Source organism: Jaculus jaculus, chromosome 6, assembly GCF_020740685.1.
Source record: "Jaculus jaculus isolate mJacJac1 chromosome 6, mJacJac1.mat.Y.cur, whole genome shotgun sequence".
NCBI lineage: Eukaryota > Metazoa > Chordata > Mammalia > Rodentia > Dipodidae > Jaculus > Jaculus jaculus.
The window spans coordinates 158608146-158621661 of record NC_059107.1 but is presented as its reverse complement, the minus strand read 5'-3'; the positions used below and the strand labels follow the sequence as shown (position 1 = coordinate 158621661).

At 48.9% G+C, this 13516-nt stretch overlaps 1 protein-coding gene across 1 annotated transcript in view; it reads right to left on the bottom strand.

Moving 5' to 3' along the window:
- The window catches only part of Zc3h7b (zinc finger CCCH-type containing 7B), a 64516-nt gene extending 51000 nt beyond the window's left edge, over positions 1 to 13516 (bottom strand). Inside the window, exon 1 of the mRNA XM_045151837.1 lies at positions 13297 to 13516. The gene's annotated coding sequence lies outside the window, so the exon portion shown is untranslated. The remainder of the gene's footprint in view (positions 1 to 13296) is intronic.

Sequence of the window (13516 nt, the reverse complement as noted above, 5' to 3'; positions counted from 1 at the left end):
ACTAACCTGGGAAGCCTAAGTAACCAGGTTCGATTCCCCAGTACCCATGTAAGCCAGATGCACAAGGCAGCACATGCACCTGGAGTTCGTTTGCAGTGGTTAGAGGCCTTGGCAGTCCCATTCTTACTCTCTCAAGAAAATAAATCTTTTTTCAGAGAGAGAGAGAAAGAGAAAATTGGTGCGCCAGGGCCTCAGCCACTGAAATTGGACTCCAGGTGCATGTATGACCTTGCACTTGCATCACATTTGTGCATCAGGCTTATGTGGGATCTGGAGAGAAATTGAACATGCAGCCTTAGGCTTCACAGGCAAGTGCCTTAACCACTACGCCATCTCTCCAGCCCTATTAAAAAAAAAAAAAAAAAAAAAGCTCACAGGCAAACAAGGTCCAATCGTGGAGCGCCTTTATGTGTGAGGGATTGTACCCACACTAGGGAATGTAGTTAATGAAGTCCTTGTCCCTGCAGAACTTGTCATTCAGGGGCAGGCAGATGCAAAAGCAGGTCGGTATCAACTGCACAGGTCACAAAAAAAAGAGACAAGAGTCAGAAACAAATAGCAACCATGGTAGCGAGTGGTGGAGGAGGGGCAGGAGCGCAGCTAAGACCCTTGAGAAGAAGCGGCATTTAAGAGACAGGTAAACCAACCCTGCGTAAGAGACGGATTAGAAGCCATCCACAGAGGGCAGGGGAAGGGCGACGGCCCTGAGGCAGAAAAAAAGCTGAGCATGTTCAAGGAAAACACAAGAGGCCAGTGTGACTGCAGCGCTGGAGCCAGGGAGGAAGCAAGGGAGGGAGAGAGGCAGGTCAGGGAGCTCAGAAACCCGGTGCAGAGCCAGAGCCAGGGGCAGGCTCTTCATGCATCCAGAAACCACTGGAGGGTTTTTCAGAGAGTGGCAGTGTCTCATTTAAATCTCAATTAGGCCCCTTTGGCTGATGCACTGTGGATGGAGGATGAGAAGGACATGGGTGAGGAGGCTACTAAAAGAGCCCAGGCCTGAATCAAGGGAAACGGTGGGGAAGACGTGGAAAAATTCTAAAAGTGATTAAACACTCCTGGCAACCACAGCCATCGCCCTCACACTGGCTGGTATTTATGGTTTTCAAATTTCCTTCATAGAGGGCTGGAGAGATAGTGGCTAAGGTGCTTGCCAGCAAAGCTAAAGGACCCAGGTTATATTCCCCAGTACCTATGTAAAGCAAGATGCCCAAGGTGGCACATGTGTCTGGAGTTCATCTGCAGTGGCTAGAGACCCTGCATGCCCATTCTTTCTCAGAAAAAAAAAAAAAAAAAATTAAATATTTATTTCATGAGAGAGAGAGAATTGGAGCTCCAGGGCCCCTAGCCAGTATAATCAAACTCCAGACACGTGTGCCATCTTGTGGGTATGCGTGACCTGGTTAGCATGCATCAGCATGTGCTCCTGGCTTACATGGGTTCTGGGGAATTAAACTTAAAGGTATATGCCACCACACCCAGCCTTTTCTTCTCTTTTCTTTTCTTTTTTTTTTTTTTTTTTTTGAGGTAGGGTCTCACTCTGGTCCAGGCTGACCTGGAATTAACTCTGTCATCTCAGGGTGGCCTTGAACTCATGGCGATCGATCCTCCTACCTCTGCCTCCCGAGTACTGGGATTAAAGGCGTGCGCCACCACGCCCGGCTCTTCTCTTTTCTTTACTTAATCTAATAAAGTCTCTCTGTCTTTAAAAAAAAAAAAAATTAGGGGCCATTTCTTGCCTTGAAGGATTGTCATGAAACTAGTAACTGTGCGCTCAAGCACTAACTGTTAGTGATAACACATCAGACCTTATCACAACCAAATAAAAGCACAAATGTGGGCTGGAGAGATGGCTTAATGGTTAAGGCAAATGCCTGTGAAGCCTAAGGACACAGGTTCGATTCTCCAGGTCCCACGTAAGCCGGATGCACATGGTGGCTCATGCATCTGGAGTTCGTTTGCAGTGGCTAGAGGCTCTGGAGTGTCCATTCTCACTTCCTCTACCTCTCTCTCTCCCTCTCTCTGTCTCTAATAAATAAATTTTTAAAAAACCACAAATGTTAGTGATACAAAAATAAGTGTTTGGGCCGGGTGTGGTGGCGCACACCTTTAATCCCAGCACTCAGAAGGCAGAGGTAGGAGGATTGCAGTGAGTTCGAGGCCATCCTGAGACTCCATAGTGAATTCCAGGTCAACCCTACCTCAAAAAAACAAAAAAGTGTTTGGGGACTAGGGAGATGGCTCAGTCAGTAAAGTGCTTGTTACACAAAGCATGAGGACTGGATCCCTGGCACTCACATGGCAAATGCTGGGTGGGTGCCTGTAATCTAGTCCCTCCTGGCAGGAGGCAGAGGCAGGAAGCCCCCAGGGCAAGCTGACCACCTAGCCTAGCTGAGGTGTGTGATCAAGGAAAACATACACCACCAAACACATGTGCACATGCACCCACACACGTATGCCCACAAAGATACACACACACACACACACACACACAGAGAGAGAGAGAGAGAGAGAGAGAGGGAGGCTGGACATACTTGTGCATGCCTGTAATCCCAGCACTTGTGAGGCAGAGGTAGGAGGATCACTGTGAGTTCGAGGCCACCCTGGGACTACTTAGTGAATTCCAGGTCAGCCTTGGCCAGGCGTGGTGGCACATGCATTTAATCCCAGCCCTCAGAAGGCAGAGGTAGGAGGATTACCATGAGTTCAAGGCCACCCTGAGACTAGTGAATTCCAGGTCAGCCTGAGCTAGAGCAAGACCCTACTTCAAAAAACAAAAAGAAAAAAAGAAATGTTAGGAGTGCTGAGGAGATGGCTCAGTGGTTAAAGGTGCTTGCTAACAAAGCCTAGTTTAATTTCCCAGCCACTTACATAAAACCAGACGGACATTGTTTTGTAGCAGTAAAGAGACCTTTGGCACACCCACACATGTTTAAATAAATAAATAAAAACAATTTTATTTATTTATTTAGAGAGAGAAAGAGGCAGACAGAAATAAAGAGAATGGGAACACAAGAGCCTCCAGCCACTGCAAACAAACTCCAGATTTATGTGCATCTGGCTTATGTGGGTCCTGGGGAATCAAACTGGGATGCTTTGGCTTTGTAGGCAAGCGCCTTAACCGCTAAGCCATCTCTCTCCAGCCCAAATAAATAATTTTCAAGTGAAAAGAAAAATAAATGTTAGTTCTCCAGACAGATAAGAAAAGAACTAAATTAGGCAGACATAGTGGCTTACTTCTATAATCTCAGCACTGGGGAAGCTGAGGCAAGAGCAGTGCCACAAATTCCAGACCAGCCTGGGCTACGGCGTAAGACCCCATTTCAAACAAACTGGGCTGGGGACTATGGTTATAGCTCAATAGTAGAGATTTTGCCTGGTATGTGAGAGGCTCCGGGGTCCAGGACACCCAAATTCATAAAAAGAGATTAGTGGAGAGCTGGGCGTGGTGGCGCACACCTTTAATCCCAGCACTCGGGAGGTAGAGGTAGGAGGATCGCTGTGAGTTCTAGGCCACCCTGACACTACATAGTGAATTCTAGGTCAGCCTGGGCTAGAGTGAGACCCTACCTTGAAAACCCAAAAAAGAGAGAGAGAGAGAGAGATTAGTGGAGCAGGTAACATATATTCTAATGGCATTTTCTGCAAGACAGTTAAGATTTCAGACTCTCAAAGTCCATAAGGCTGCATGCCTGCAATTCCAGCACTTGGGAGGCAGAGGCAGGAGGATCAGGAGTTCAGAAATTGCACTATAAGCCTGAGACCACATGGGTCATTGCAGACCCATTAAGAAGAAAAAAAAAAAAAAAAAAAAAAAGCAGGAGACAGGCCACCCTGAGACATAATGAGTTCCAGATCAGCTTGAGCTAGTTATACCCTACAAAAAAAAAAAAAAAAAAAAAAAAAAAAAAAAAAAAAAAGCAAAAGCAAAGCGGGGAGAGGAAGAGGGTGGAGGAAGATGGAAAGATGGCTGAGCTGTTAAGGGTTCAATTCCCAAGCCATCCACATAAAGTAGTACAAGCATCTGGTGTTCAACTGCAATGGCAAGAGGTTCTGGTGCATGCAGACATACATGCACACATGCATGCAAGTAAATAAAATTTTAAAAATATCCGGGCGTGGTGGCGCACGCCTTTAGTCCCAGCACTCGGGAGGCAGAGGTAGGAGGATCGCCATGAGTTTGAGGCCACCCTGCGACTACAGAGTTAATTCCAGGACAGCCTGAACTAGAGTGAAACCCTACCTCGAAAACAAAACAAAACAAAACAAAAACATTAAAACAGAAAGACTTCAGGCCCTGGCATTCGGTAGGTCTGTTCTGTCTGACTACGTGCAGTGTGATCTTGGAAGTGGCTCCTTAATCTCTTAGCCTCAGTTCTCTCATCTACAAAATGAAGCTGGAAATACCTGTTCCTTCTGCAGAAAGTTGTCAAGCAGATTTGGTATGAGAAGGCACAGCAAGTGCCAAGCAGTGAAGTGACATTAACTCTGTGGTGGCTGCTGTCCTTATCACCACCACGTTTCAGTCTGCTATGGAGCCGGGGATTGTTGAGGTCCACTGCAGCCTTCTGAGGAGGAGGGAGATTCTGAAGGCAGAAATGCTGCATTCCCAAGGTTGGGGGAGGACCGCTAATGAGCACCTGCAGCAGCCATCACGACGCCTGCGAAGAAACACTCACCAGGGGAAATACTAAGGGAGGAAGGAGTCCTGTGGCTGGCGCTGACAGAGGAAGGAAAGCGAGCCCCTTTGCTATGGGCCATTAAATGTGATGAAAGGAGCTGGCTTCTGTGCAGGCTCCGGGAGCTGTCTTGGTAGTCACTTTATCAGCTGGCAGATGTAAGGCTTGATAAGTGGACATTCCACCTCCTGGGCTCTGGCGCTTACTGCCGCCCCCACCAGTGTCTCCCTTCCCCATTCCAGTCCCCTCTTGGAGCCAGACTGCCTGGGCTTCTTTAGCAGTTCTGCCACTTAGCAACGTCACCGAAACTTTGCATGTCTAACCTCTTATTGATCAGCCTACCTATAGACTATCCCAAGGATTACATAACCCAGGGACCTAGAAAAATCGCTCAGTGGTTAAAGGTACTTGCTTGCAAAGCCTGCTGGCTGGGTTCAAGTCCCCAGCCATCCACATAAAGCCAGACAAGCATTAGATTACGGCAGCAAGAGACCCTGACATACGCACACACACACACGCACACACACGCACACATAAATTAAAAAAAATAAACTAATCTAGGAAAATGGATCTGGCCACTAGGAAATTGCTGGGTAGTATTTGCTAAATTAGTGAAAAATTTAAAACTCCTCTAGCTTCCTGAGTTATCATTAAACATTATTAAATCTCAGGACTTGCCCCAGTGTGGTAGTGGTACATGCCTGAGATCCCAGAACTTTGAGACAGAGGTAAAGTGCAAGTTTGGGGGCAACTAGTAATTCCAGGCCTGCCAGCTCTACTTAGTGAGACCCTCCCACAGCACCCTCAAAAAAAAAAAAAAAGGGCTGGAGAGATGGCTTAGCGGTTAAGCGCTTGCCTGTGAAGCCTAAGGACCCCGGTTCGAGGCTCGGTTCCCCAGGTCCCACGTTAGCCAGATGCACAAGGGGGCGCACGCGTCTGGAGTCCCTTTGCAGAGGCTGGAAGCCCTGGCGCGACCATTCTCTCTCTCTCCCTCTACCTGTCTTTCTCTCTGTGTCTGTCGCTCTCAAATAAATAAATAAAAAAAATTATAAAAAAAAAACAATAATAAAAAAAAAAAAAGCCAGGCATGGTGGTACACACGCCTTTAACCCCAGCACTCAGAAGGCAGAGGTAAGAGGATCACTGTGAGTTTGAGGCCACCCTGAGACTACATAGTAATCATAGGTCAGCCTGGGCCAGAGTGAGACCCTACCTCGAAAAACAAAACAAAAACAATATGGGCTGGAGGGACGGCTCAGTGGTTAAGGCGCTTGCCTGCGAAGCCTAAGGATCCAGGTTTAATTCTCCAGGACCCATGTAGGCCAGATGCACAAGGTTGACACACGTGTCTGGAATTCGTTTGCAGTGGCTAGAGGTCCTGGTGTGCCCATTCTCTCTCTCTCCCCCTCTAATACATGAATAAAAATAAATAAAATTAAGCCAGGCATGGTGGTGCACACCTTTAATCCCAGCATTTGGGAGGCAGAGGTAGGTGGATCACCGTGAGTTCAAGGCCACCCTGAGACTACATAGTGAGTTCCAGATCAGCCTGGACTAGTGTGAGACCCTAGCTCAAAAAACCAAAAACAAATAAATAAATAAAACGCAAAACAAAACAATATTTTCGGAATGGGAAACTGAGACCCATCATATCAGAGGGGCGACAGTGACAGAGGCTGACTTGAACCCGAACTCACAGAGGCACCTGTATTGCGGCTCTATCAGGCGATTTATTCCTTAGGCTTTCCATGTCTCTGCATGTCTCTGTCTCTGCTTGGAATGGCCTCTCTCTGGCTTTTCTCATCCTATCTTTCGAATGTTCACATAGCAATTCTTCTAAGAAGACCTTTCACCCCAGGCAAAATGAGACTTCCCTCTCCACACTGGGGCATAATTCAATTTGACAACATAATGGCTGAATGTGTCCTCCTGGCACGTCCACCAGGGCTGGAGGCACAGGGTGAATCAGAGCCAGTTCCTGTCCTTGGGATGTTCAGGTTAATGGTCCATCTTGTACCCAAGATCCACATTCCTCCAGGGTGGTGAGCCAGGTCCCCAGCAGCCACTAAGGAATTGATTTGGCCCAGATACCCTTGCTCAGGACTGACTGTGTATGGTCCTTCTGTGTTCTCCATGAGGCCTGGGGACAAAAAGCTACTTCCGAAGAATTCCATGGGCTTGAGGAGGCTGCTGACCTTTCTGAGAGAACCCTTAGCCCTGCCGCATTTGCCAATCCAAACCCCCAGTCCTTGTTTTACCCTCCACATCTGACGTGAAGGTGGCTACAGCAGGCAGGAGCACACTCGAGAGTCAGAAGGTGGTCCCATAAACCCCGAGTTCCTCAAGTTCTTCCGTGAAATGGAGGCAAACGTCCACGCTTTATAAACTACCATCAGAGAAGATGGAAACAAAAAGTAATTTAACAGCCGGTTGTGGTGGCATACACCTTTAATCCCAGCACTTGGGATGCACAGGTAGGAGGATCATTGTGAGTTCAAGGCCACCCTGAGACTACATAGTGAATTCCAGGTCAGCCTGGGCTAGAGTGAGATCACACCTCAAAAAACCAAAAAAAGAAAGAAAGAAACACTGGGGTGGAGAAATAGCTTAGCAGTTAAGGCACTTGTCTGCAAAACCCCTAAGGACCCAGGTTCAAATCCCCAGTACCCAAGTAAACCAGATGTACATGGCATGGTGGTGCATGTGTCTGGAATACATCTGCAGTGGCTGGAGGCCCTGGTGCACCCATTCTCTCTCTTTATCTGCCTCTTTCTCTCTCTCAAATAAATATTTTAAAAAATGAACTGATTTAAAGAAATGTTAAGGGGCAGGACATGTCACTCAGTTGGAAGAGGGCTTGCAGGAAGCCCTTGATTTAGTCTTCAGCACTGCATGAACCAGGCATGGTGGCACTTGTTTGTAATACCAGTACCAGAAAGATGGAGACAGGAAGATCAGAAATTTCAAGGTCATCCTCAGCTGCTCAGTGAGTTTGATGTCAGCCTCAGCTACAAAAGACCTTGTTTAAAAAAAAAAGTTGGAGGGCTAGAGGGATGACTTAGCGGTTAAGGCGTTTTCCTGAAAAGTCAAAGGACCCAGGTTCAATTCCCCAGGACCCACATTAGCCAGATGCATAAGGAGGTGCATGTGTCTGGAGTTCGTTTGCAGTGGCTGGAGACCCTGGCGTGCCCATTCTCTCTCTATTTCTCTCTCTCTGTTTTCCCCTCTTTTTCTGTCAAATAAATAAATAAATTAAATAAAATATTTTTTTAAAGAGTTGGAGCCAAGTATGGTGGCACACACCTTTAATCCCAGGACTCGGGAGGCAGAGGTAGGAAGATCCGCAGTGAGTTCGAGGCCACTCTGAGACTACAGAGTGAATTCCAGGTCAGCGTGGGCTAGAGCGAGATTCTACCTTGAAAAACCAAAAATAAAAAATGCTGGGGGGGGGGGCTATAGGGATAGCTTAGTGGTTAAGGCGCTTGCCTGCAAAGCCAAAGGACCCATGTTCAAATCCTCAGGACCTATGTAAGCCAGATGCACAAGGTGATGCATGCATCTAGAGTTTGTTTTCAGCAGCTGAAGGCCCCAGTGTGTCCATTCTCTATCTGCCTCTTTCTCTCTCAAGTAAAAAGTGTTGGGCCGGGTGTGGTGGTGCACGCCTTTAATCCCAGCACTCCAGAGGCAGACGTAGGAGGATCACAGTGAGTTCGAGGGAAGAAGAAGAGAAGGAAAAAGGAAGGAAGGGCTGGAGAGACTCCATAGTGAATCCCAGGTCATCTTGGGCTAGAGTGAGACCCTACCTCGAAACCCCTCCCCAAAAAAAGTTGGGGCCAGGTGTGGTGGCACACATCTTTAATCTCTCCCAGCACTCTGGAGGCTGAGGCAGAAGAATAGCTGTGAGTTTCAGACTAGCCTGATATTACAGAGTTGGGTTTTGTTTGTTTTTTCAAGTAGGGTTTTTTTTTTTTAATTTTTATTTATTTATTTGAGAGTGACAGACAGAGAGAGGAAGAGGCAGATAGAGACAGAGAGAGAGAATGGGCGCGCCAGGGCTTCCAGCCACTGCAGACGAACTCCAGATGCGTGGGCCCCCTTGTGCATCTGGCTAATGTGGGTCCTGGGTAATCGAGCCTCGAACCAGGGTCCTTAGGCTTCACAGGCAAGCGCTTAACCACTAAGCCATCTCTCCAGCCCCTGCAAGTAGGGTCTTACTCTAGCTCAGTCTAGGCTGCCTATCTCTGCCTCCATGGTGCTGGGATTAAAGCCCAGCAAAATGTGGTTATTTTTGGTGTGATTTTTCTTTTCATTTATTTGTTTAAGAGAGAGGGGCTGGAGAGATGGCTTAGCGGTTAATCGCTTGCCTGTGAAGCCTAAGGACCCCGGTTCGAGGCTCGATTCCCCAGGTCCCACGTTAGCCAGATGCACAAGGGGGCGCACGCGTCTGGAGTTCGTTTGCAGAGGCTGGAAGCCCTGGCGCGCCCATTCTCTCTCTCTCCCTCTATCTGTCTTTTTCTCTGTGTCTGTAGCTCTCAAATAAATTTAAAAAAAAAAAAAGAGAGAGAAAGAGAGAAAGAGAGAGGGAGAGAGGCAGAGAGAATGGGCACGCTAAGGCTTCTAGCCACTGCAAATGAACTCCAGACACCTGTGCCACCTTGCGCTTCTGGCTTTGCAGGCCAGCGCCTTGATTACTGAACCATCTCTCCAGCCCTTCCTTCCTTTTTCCTTCTCTTCTTTTTCCTTCCCTCCCTCCCTCCTTGCCTTCTCTCTCTCTCTCTTTTTTTTTTTTTTTTTTTTGAGGTAGGGTCTCACTGTAGTCCAGGCTGACCTGGAATGCACTATGTAGTCTCAGGCTGGTCTCAAACTCATGGCAATCCTCCTACCTCTGCCTCCTGAGTGCTGGGATTCGTGCGCCACCACGCCCGGCTCCCTCCTTTCCTTTTTTCCTTCCATTCCTGTGTAAGTGTGTGTGCACCCCATTGCAAACAAATGTCATCTAGCTTTACATGAGTGGCTTGAGAATTGAACCCAGGCCAGCAAGCTTTGCAAGCAAGTGCCTGTAATGGCTGAGTTATTTCCTCAGCCCCAAGAATGTTATTTTAAAAAGAGACAGAGAATATAAGTCAGCTTCTCCGCACAGAACTAAGCGGAACTAACCCAGGATTTCTCTTCCTTTTCCCCACCCTGGCCAAACTCCCCACTCTTTTAAGCCCAAGCTCCACTTCCTACAGGACACCTTCCTGAATATTTCCCGGTTACCTTGAATTGTCTCTTTTCTCCTCTCAGTGTATTGACCTCAGAGTTGATGTTTTCTTGTTTTCTCATTGGAGTTACCTTTCTTTTCTATTTCCAGCCAGACTACAAGGGATTCTATCCCAGCTCGCCAGGGGTGCTTCTAGCTTGCTAGGCAGCCCAGAATTCTGGGAAAGGATGAAGATACGGCGTCAGAAAACTAGATAAGAATCTTAGCTCTACTGTATAAATTTCCAGCAAGACACCGAATTCTCTGAGCCTTAGGGTTTCTCATCTGGAGAATAAAGATTGAAAAATTATGTAATTGCTATGAAGGCTAGATAAGCCACATGTTTATGTTATAAACTAAAGCATCTCTCTGCACACATATACACTTTTTAAAAATGTTATACCCGGGCTGGAGGGATGGCTTAGTGGTTAAGGCATTTGCCTGCAACGTCAAATGACCCAAGTTCAATTCCCCAGGACCCATGTTAGCCAGATGCACAAGGGGGCACACGCGTCTGGAGTTCGTCTGTAGTGGCTGGAGGCCCTGGCTTGCCATTCTCTCTCTCTCCCCCTCTTTCTCTATCAAATAAATAAATAAAATATTTTTTAAATGTTATAGTCCTGAGCTGGAGGGATGGCTTAGCAGTTAAGGTACTTGCCTGCAAAACCAAAGGACCCAGGTTCAATTACCCAGGACCTATATAAGCCAGATGCACAAGGTGGCACATGCATCTGGAGTTTGCAGCAGCTAAAGGCCCTGGCACACTCATTCTCTTTCTCTCTGCCTCCCTCCCTCTCTCTCTAATAAATAAAATAATTTTTAATTAGTAAAAGGTTATACTTTTAATTTTAATTATTTATTTAAGACAGAGAAAGAAAAAGAGGCAGACAGTGAGAGAATGGGCACACCAGGGCCTCCAGCCACTTCAAATGAACTCCAGACGCACGCATCACCTTGTATATCTGGCATTATGTGGGTACCAGGGAATCTAACTTGAGTCCTTAGGCTTTGTAGGCAAGCACCTTAATTGCTGAGCCATCTCTCCAGCCCTACACTTTGTTTGTGTTTGTTTCAAGACAGGGTCTCACTCTAGCCCAGACTGACCTGGAATTCACTATGTAGGCTTACACTGGCCTTGAACTCAAGGTGATCCTCCTACCTCTGCCTCCGGAGTGTCATACTTTTTTTTTTTTTTTTTTTTTTAATTTGAGACAGGGTCTTATTATGTAGTCCCAGCCTAGCCTAGAACTCAAAATCAGACTGCTTCCAACCTCTGAGTGCTAGGATTGTACCATGCCTGGCATGAGCATGCACACAAGCATATATATGCACACACCAAAGAAAGCTATTGAAAGGATTTACATTTTTCAGATGTTCAAACCCAAACCCACTGATGGTCACACCATCACATATCTAAGATTCAAGAGAACAGCTCAACCCACTGAACTTTCCACCTTCCAAATCATCCAACAAATCAAATTCCAAACTGTCTAAGCCAAACTCAGGGATCACAAAGGCACTGTCCTGGACTCAGATCTCCTCCCTCCTGAAGATGAAGATTTGGAGGCAGAAAATTAGGTGCAAATCCTAGCTCCACTGTGCAAATTTCCAACAAGACATCCAATTCTTTAATTCTCTAGTCCCTAATCTGTAAAATGAGGATTTAAAAATTTCTACCTGCTGTAACTGCTGGGAAGAACAAATAACCAGCTCAGGATGCCCACCCCCAGCCTGTTCCACCCAGGTTTGGGCATGGCATCAGTTTTAGGTTGCAGGTGCCTTCTATGGAAGTATAGAAGACATCAGGAAGGGTTTAGTTGTATGTGTGGATGAATCTTGGTAGTAGAGAGAAAGATTCCGCTAGAATTTTGTGTCCAACACAGTTGCTAAATGTACTATAATTATCGCATTTGTGTGAAAATTCAAGGTTCTGCATTCTGCTATTTTCATCAGATTGGACGACCGGCAGGAGCTGAGGAAGAAAAGCAAGAAGTTGGGGCTCCAAATCTTACCCGTAAGCCTCAAAGTCTCAGCTAACAATGGAGAAATGAAATCCCTCATCACCCTGCGGAAGGCCGGTGGACCCCCCAGAACCCCCATGCCAGGCCCTCTAACCCCTCCCGGACCCCCGTTTGTGGTTCCACCTCCCTGTCTTCCCTATTAAATATAAGCCCAGTTGTCACGTCAGCCACCCTGCTCTATCAGAAAGAACACGTTACGTGACCCTCCCCCCCACCTCGGAGAGAAACTGCTTTGTCTCAGTAAAGGACCCCCAACCCAGGCACCTGATAAACACTGGAACCACACAGTTTAAGGGGGATAGGAAGAGGAAGCCTGTCTCAGAGAGGACCCCCAACCCCGGCCCTCTGCAGAGCAGGTCGGGGTGTCTGAGATCGGTTCGCTTCTCCAGAGCCTCCAGTCCGGCCAGGGCGCCCCCCACCCCCAGTCACTGAAGCCCATGTCTTGAAAGCACCCCCCACCCACCCACACACCGTGGAACCCCCGCTGACTGGCTAATGGACACCTCGCAGGCCTCGGAGCCCAGTGACCACGGAGAGCAGTGATGCCACGGCCGAAAATGCCCTCCTGCCCAGCAGATCCGGACCGCGCCCCCCTGTCCTGGCTCCCCCACCTCCACCCAGCACCCGGCCGCAGGCCCCAGATCCCCGGACTCGCGTGGCCGCTGTAACCGACAGGGGCGACCCATCGGCCGGCCACCGTCCCCGGCCCTCCTAGACACCAGGCTCCAGACGCTACAGAGCCAAGCCAAGCAAACACAATAGCAAGGGTTGGGGGGGGGGGGAGCCGGCTAGCCGTGGACCCTCTTTGCAAAGGGGCCCGGCCGTGCATCCGCGCACCCTCCAAGCTCCAGACCCCGAGGCGCGAGCTCCCCCAGAGGAGACGAAGCCCAAGAATCCCCTGGGGGCTGCGGGGGTCGGCGGGGGGGGGGCAAATGTCGCCGGCGGCAGGTGCCCGGCCATACAATAACTTTGAAACTTCGGGGCAAGGGGTACGGAGACCGGGAGAGAGATCTCCTGCAAAAAGCGTCCATGGCGCGGGGGGGGGGGGGGGGTTGCGGGAACGGGAAGCAGTTTCTTATTGATTTCTCATTTATTTATTTATTTTTGCAAAACCGCCTTTGCAAGCGAACCGCGCGCGCCTCGGCCTGCACCCGGCTTCGAGCCTTCGTCTCCTTCCCCGGAGCCCCGAGCCCCCACGCCCCCCACCCCACCCCACCCCACCCCACCCCGGGAGAGGGCGGGGAGCCCCGAGCCCTCGCGCACCGCCGCCGCCCGCCGCCCCCGGGGACGCGATGGCCGGGTCTCGGCCAGCCCCGCCGAGGGGCTCCGTCCGGGCCGCCACGAGCGAGCAACTCACCTCGGCCGGGCTGCGCTCCCCGCGGGCCGGCGCCGAGCCCGATAAATGGTATGCTATGACTTAGAGGTATGATTACGTTATTATTATTAGTAATAATAAGAGTAAATGCTATTTAATTACGGGCGGCCGCATCCTGCTCCCGGCGCCGCCGCCCCGGCAGCTCGGTCCATGTGGCTCCCGAGCGCTGTACTTTTCATTTCCAGCCCGTCGGCCGGCCGCT